Raw genomic sequence first — 6,981 nt, forward strand, 5'->3', positions numbered from 1 at the left:
CTCTCACCGCTTCTACCACTCCAATTCCTACTCAAGAACTCGACTACTACCTAAAACTATCTTGGTCTACCTAATCTACCTAAGTCGAAGGATCTAGGCCAGACACACGCTTCCTAGACTCCCTCTAAGACCTAGAGAGTCCTCCACCCTCTGATCCTATCTAAATGTAAAACAAGACTTTTGGCAAGCCAAAAATCCCTATCCTCAAAGACTAGTCTCGGTCACCTACTTAGGGCCCTCGTCCCCGGCAGCGGCACCAATGTTGGACGGATACGCCGTGACGGACCTCAGCACAGCGAGAACTCACCTAACATGTAATGTCAGCTAAAGATGAAGCTCAACCCGCAGGCGCGTGGAAGAAAGCATAAGGTGTCAACCTACACTCGACCGACTCCTAACTAATTCCTACAGAGGTCTCTACCAATTGTCTAAGTCACAGCCTTTAAGAGTGCATAAGAGGAAACTTCCTACAATGATTTCTAGAGCCGAACACCCATCAAACAATCTCAAAACACCTTAGAACTTGAAGGAGACCCTACTTATACCAATAGGTTGCTCTCCCTAAGGTCTATGAACCAAAACCCCAACCTAAAACACACGGTGCAAAATCACGTAGGATGTCTGGCCGAAATTTGAAGGTCTTCGTTTTCAAAATCTAAAGTGCCTAATGTGTAGCTCTACTCAATGTGAATGCGTGGATATGCTGCAATGCAAAATCGGATAACGTATGCTCACCCAATCACCAAATGAAGCTCGTAGAAGGAGCTCGCAAAACCGGACCGTACGTGCGCAATGTAGGTATCGGCGCGTAGCTCTCGTCGAGGGCAACACGTTGCACTTCTCCACACTCGATTCCGACCACCGGTGCACACGTAGCGTCAAGATGAAGCTCACACTCTCTCTCTCTCGTACACAGTACGCTCACTCACAGACTTCAAAACTTGTTTTTAAAATGACAAAAAGATCTTTCATTATGATCAAAAAGTGGTATATATACCTTACAATTCTCAAACCCTAAAGTTTCAAGATCAACCAACTACTCCATCTCTCTATCAAAACTGGGATACAATCTAGAAACTTTTGTAAGTCCCAATATTTACAAGGTGAAAAATCAGGTTTCCTCAATAAATGAATAATTACAAAAAAATGATAATCCTCCGAATAGTTAGTCTCAGTGGGGTGTGTCCAACTTCTAACACAAACTGCTTCCAAGAACCATGGGAAAACTGATCCAAATTCTCCACAAACATCTCCTCTTCAACATTCATCATTCTCGGTTAATTAGACTCAAAAGAGTCCTCTCTTTGCAACTCAATCACTCCACTCATCAAAGTCTGCAACTTTAGCAAGAAAAACATCTGAAACATCAAATCCCTTTGAACTCCACAATCATTTTGCAACATCAGGTCCAAAACCTTCATCTCTTGATCATTATCTTGCAAAATCCAATCCAAACAATATAAAACTGATGTAACTGAATCATCAAAACCAATATCTCCCATCTGCAAGATCTGATATGCAATCTCAAAATTCAAGAAATATGAAAAACTGATTTCAGGTTGAGCTTCACCCGCTTTCGACACTTCAAGATTTGAAACATCTGCAACTTTAAGCTCAGTAACCATCATCACATACTTCAAAAACATCTCCACAATCAATGTTAACCACCAATTTGCAGCAGATAACCTTTCAGATAGATCAGGTTTCAACTCAAAATGAGATACAAACGGTTTGATATGAACAAACACCTTGCAAACCATCAAACATTGCTTCTTCAACATCTCCAACACCTGTGGAAGAAGATTAGATTCAGCGTTGGACTCCACATCCTCAAAAACAAGATTTTCATTATCTTCTTGACTCATGTCAGGCAAAAAATAAGCAAATCGATATTTGCTTCCTACATCCCGCTTCAAATCTCTTCTACAAATCAATAAACTTTCCTCTTCTTCAAGTAATTTCAGGTTTTGAAGTCCATTTTCATATTCAAGTGCACATTCATGTTCTGGTTCAGATTCAGTAAACAGGTTCAGATTTAGGTTTCAATTCAGGTTCCTTTAGACACCTCTTGAACATTTCCGATATCTCTACATATAGATGCAACACTCGAAGACCTGATTTATACTTAGTTTGCCAAAACGATTGATTTTCCTGAAAATCTTGATTCAAGAAACATCCAAACTGATGTGCTTCTTTATCAAATTGATTTGATTCGAGGCTTGAAAACAAAAGGTTGAAATCTCCTTCGCACATAAAAAACACCACCAAGATGGCTTGCACATATTCTCCATCGAAAACATCAAGAAATTCATTTTTGAGTCGCAAATATCTCCAATCACTGATATCTCCCTGAAACTGACAACTTTTGACTTGTCTCCCCTGAATTTCCTTCCACTTCTTCTCTTCTTGCATAAAGCACATATTACGCATCATATCTCCTTCATTGACAACATTACAGACAAAGATAGAACAATCTCCAAGAAAACCCACTTGATCATCATCAAGAACTTGCAAAATACTCGAGAATACCATCAGGAAATTGAACTTCCTTGGAAAAGGTGGACTTCCAATCTCCTTGACTGAATTTGTAAAAGCACCAATATCATAAAGATCATCTAAGACAACATCATCATTCAAGATACCTTCCACAACATCAAGGTTTGAAGAAGATTCCATATTCTTGATTTGAGTAAGTTGAAGATTCAAATCCTCAATTTGATTATCCTTATCCAAAAAAACTTGCTTAAGAGCATCATGAACTTCATAACAGTCAGAAATATGCAAGTCAACTTCAGTTTGAACCTGAGAAATCTCCAGCATCAATGATGCCTTCTCTTCTTAAAGTTGCCTGATTTTGGAAACCGCTTCATTTTTTGCAACCATACTTGAATGCCTCTCATTCTCCAACTCTAATGAGAGATTTTTGATCGTCTCCGCTTGAGAAATAGCAAGACTTCTATATTCAGCAAATTCAGGTATTGAACTCCTTTGCAAATTAGTTTTTTGCGGATCAGGGACCTGAATTCTGAAACTCTGCAAATCAAGAACCTTCGGTATCAAAACTTGTAATTCAAGGATCTGAAATTGAAGATCTTTGCCTTCACAACCTGAATAATTGAAAATCCACTCTTGGAAATTGGCTTTCACTCTTCAAAACACCAAAAAACTCTTCTCCATCAACACAAACACCTTTCAAACTGTCACTTGTGGAATAATCTTCATCAAGATACATCAAAAATTGATTCATCACACTCCTCATCATTGTCAGTCATGTATATTCATCTCCTCCACTTTAATACAATGTAATCTAATGTCTGCCTGAATTTCAACCTCTTCAAGATTGATGTCCAATGTTGGTATATGGGTTTGTATGGGATATTGGTGGCTTCTATCGCTCACCCCCACTTGGATTCCCTTCTTCTCAATCATCAATTCTTCTTTTGGATAACTTGTGTTCTCTTCCTGCAAAGAGGTGAGTCTCTTCGATGTGAGGTTTGGGGATAGCTGGCAGTCCTCTTGGCTCCTTTGGCTCACGAGCTGCTCCTAGCTTCCTCCTTCTTCCTTCATCATCTTTTGGACTTCATCTCCCTTGCATTGAACAACATCTCCTTCTTGAACCAACTTCTTCTCGTCAATAATCTGAGTATCTACAACTTTGATCCCATAATCAAGAACATCAAAATCGGGTTGGAAAACTTCAGGTGCTAGCAAATCAGGCTTTGAAATATGAGGTTTTGAAACTGCAAGTGCCTGAAAAATTGTTGGTAACTGAAAACCAACAACTTGAGGTTGTTTCAAGTTGGAAACAGTAACAAGTTGTTGAAAACACCATTGAGAATCATCATCACTGAGATAATCATCAAACTCGTCTTCATACTGATCTGCAATTCATTCACATGCTTCTTGCAACCTTGATATTCGCTTAACAGTTGAGCATGACTTTCTCTTCTTATCGGCTCGACTATTATGCCACTTGTGTGCATCATCAAGAACATCAAAAAACCAATCTAGATCCTCTTGAGCATCGCACATGTCCTAATGACATGATGCATCTTGAAAACATTGCATAATCCGGTACAACTTCTTGCACAACTTTGGCATGCAATACTTGACACATACCTCTTTCTTTTGACAAAGTGTACACATATAAGGACATTTCTTGATGGAATGGCCATGCTTTTGACAAGTAAGACATTGCTTCTTCTTCTTCTTCTTTTCCATTGAGTAGACATTAAAGAAAAAGAGACAAATAATATACCCATACTCCAAGAATCAACATTACACTGCATAAAACTTCAGGGAATTTGCCTGAAACTGTCATCAGGAAATTGTCAGGAAACTGCCTGAATTTCCTGCAAACTGTCTGAATTGTCAGGAAACTGAGGGAAAATTGCCTAAATTTCCAGCAAATTGTCAGGAAAACACCCTGCATTGCTTAAAAATGCCATCGGGTTGTAAAAATGACCCTGAAGACATCAAGAAAACACCCCATTTGCTGAAAAATACCTGATTTCTGAAAATGCCTTGAAAATCAAAAACACCTTGAATAGAATTAGGGTTATCTTCAGGTTCACAGCCCCATATGCCCCAACTAGACCCCATTGTCCATTAAGGCTTTGATCAAAGTTTTCTCCACAATCAGCAGGATCACCAAGTGTTATTGAGGCATAGGGGAGTGGGAATAACAACTAAATCAACCATTAAGACAATGCATCATCTCATTACAGATTCGGGATAGTTTCAGTATCTGTACAGGTTCAGAACAGAATCAGGGAATTGAAGGAGAACTAAAGATAGAATACACAGAGAAGCATAGAATCTTCATAGCCATAGCCTTGCATTCATCACCCTTCTCTCATACAATGCACTACCATCAGGTGCGAGGCCAACTACTACGAAGAATGAAGAGGCACAAAGCCCTTCCCTAATTACAAACTGAAAGTAGAACTACTAAGGTTCAATAACACTTACTGAAAGAATATGCAAGGCTAACACTAACATATGCACTTAGCAGATCCTTTAGCACTAGAAGAAATACTTGTAATCTACCCATCCAATGCAAGATGAATAGAGTTGTAAGAGTGAGACGCTTTCCCCAATCACTTACAGACAGTCTTCCACGACTGACGATAAACTAGTACTCACCAAGTGAGATTCTAGCCATATACTCGATATGGTTTAAAGACAACCAACTAGGTTAAAAGTGAATTGGAGTGGTATAAACGTAGAGAGTTTAGACCATCCAATCACAAACACCCATACTGTACCATTATCTCATATGGCAGGGTGTAAACTCATATTAAATCTACTAGAGAGGTTGCACTTGAAGTGCAAAAATTTGCAAAAACAATAAAGTCCATGAATTTGCATGCCGCTCTGGACAAATTTGTGTTAAACACTAGGGCCCATAACACCTAGTGTGCATGCATTTAACACAAAAAAACCCAAACCGCAATTTCATGATGAGACTTTCCATGGTACGTACGTGAAATCCTTGCAATGAAAGTTGGACCATAACAAAATCTGAAAGCTCAGTCACACCTAGGTACCATCCATGAGACATTCTCATGAGCTTAGCATACTTGGCTATATGTAGAAACAACCATCCGTTACTTGGTTGTTTCACAACACTTGTAATCTCAACAAGTCTGTACTTAGTACTCGACAATTTCTGGCCGCTAAAATTGTTCTTGATATTGTGTGCTCCAAATGGTCTAACAAATGGATGCGACCAGCACCTAGAGAATTTTTTGCGACACATCATTAGGAATTAGGCGCCAGTGTCAGTCCCAGAGACTCATATTCTACACATGTGGAATATGTCTCAAATAAGGATGGCAAGAAAAGCAACATCCATCAAGTACAAGATGTACTTGTGTGTGGAGGTAACTACAAACACTCTGCGATGCGAGTGAGAGGGACCCTCATTATCATTGCTCCACACTGGCTAAACCAAACTCCTTGAGTTCCTAGACCATGTTGTATCCCATGTGACAACATGTGCCAAACAGAACCATACCATGTAGGTCTATAATTGTTTCAACAAGAGTCAAACCCATCACGGTATCTTGATGAACAGGAAAAGAGAACATGACACTACATTCTCAAAAGGCTATGCTCTTACATGACCTTGTCACATGGCTAAAGAGCAAGATGGATGAAATCCTTCTAGCTCAAACATCCCTTGCACACAACCCAACCAACTTAATTGGAAAGGAAAATAAACCAAAAAAACATATATTTACAATGAGGTGGAAATTACCTAATACTTACAGGGAGTTCAAGTGGATCCCTCAATCTTAAGTGCACCATATCAAAATTTATTTGACCTACTACTCACTAAAAGTAGATATTAGTGAAGATAAAGAAATTGAACTTGTAACCCTGGGTGTTGCCTTGGCAATCAAAAGTCCTTGGTTAGATGCTAGAAAGAACTTATGTACTACCCCTTGGAAGATGAATAATTTCTTTCCCCGCAAATACAAAAGTGTGAAGGTATCCAGAATTGACCATCAACACGTATTTACTACCCCTTGGAAGATGGAGAATGTGTTTCCCCTCAAAACCGTGTTTCTATAGACACTCATAGTTCTATAGAGAGAGCACGAGATCCACACAAGGGAAATGCCTAGCTCATATGGACAGCCATGTTGTCTCAACTGTTGGCTGCATCTAGATTCTTTGGTATAGATCAGATGATCTGAGTTTAAGATTATCAAAAATTCAACTCGAGGATCGCACTAAAAACATGTAGTGCCAAAATGACACCCAAAACATTCATAATGGCAAGACTCTTGCTTGTCCATTAATGTTGATGCAGTGGGTCGATCTATTCAAGATGGAGAAAAATCATCCAAGGAATGCCAACATTTGGGTCTTACCCTAGGTCTGACATGGCTCTTAGCCTTTGTGGCTCATAGCCCTTATGCCAATAACAAATTAGTGTTCAATCAATGAACCAATGAAGACTAATTTGGGTAG

Source organism: Adiantum capillus-veneris, chromosome 22, assembly GCF_014529385.1.
Source record: "Adiantum capillus-veneris isolate H3 chromosome 22, ASM1452938v2, whole genome shotgun sequence".
Taxonomy (NCBI): Eukaryota; Viridiplantae; Streptophyta; class Polypodiopsida; order Polypodiales; family Pteridaceae; genus Adiantum; species Adiantum capillus-veneris.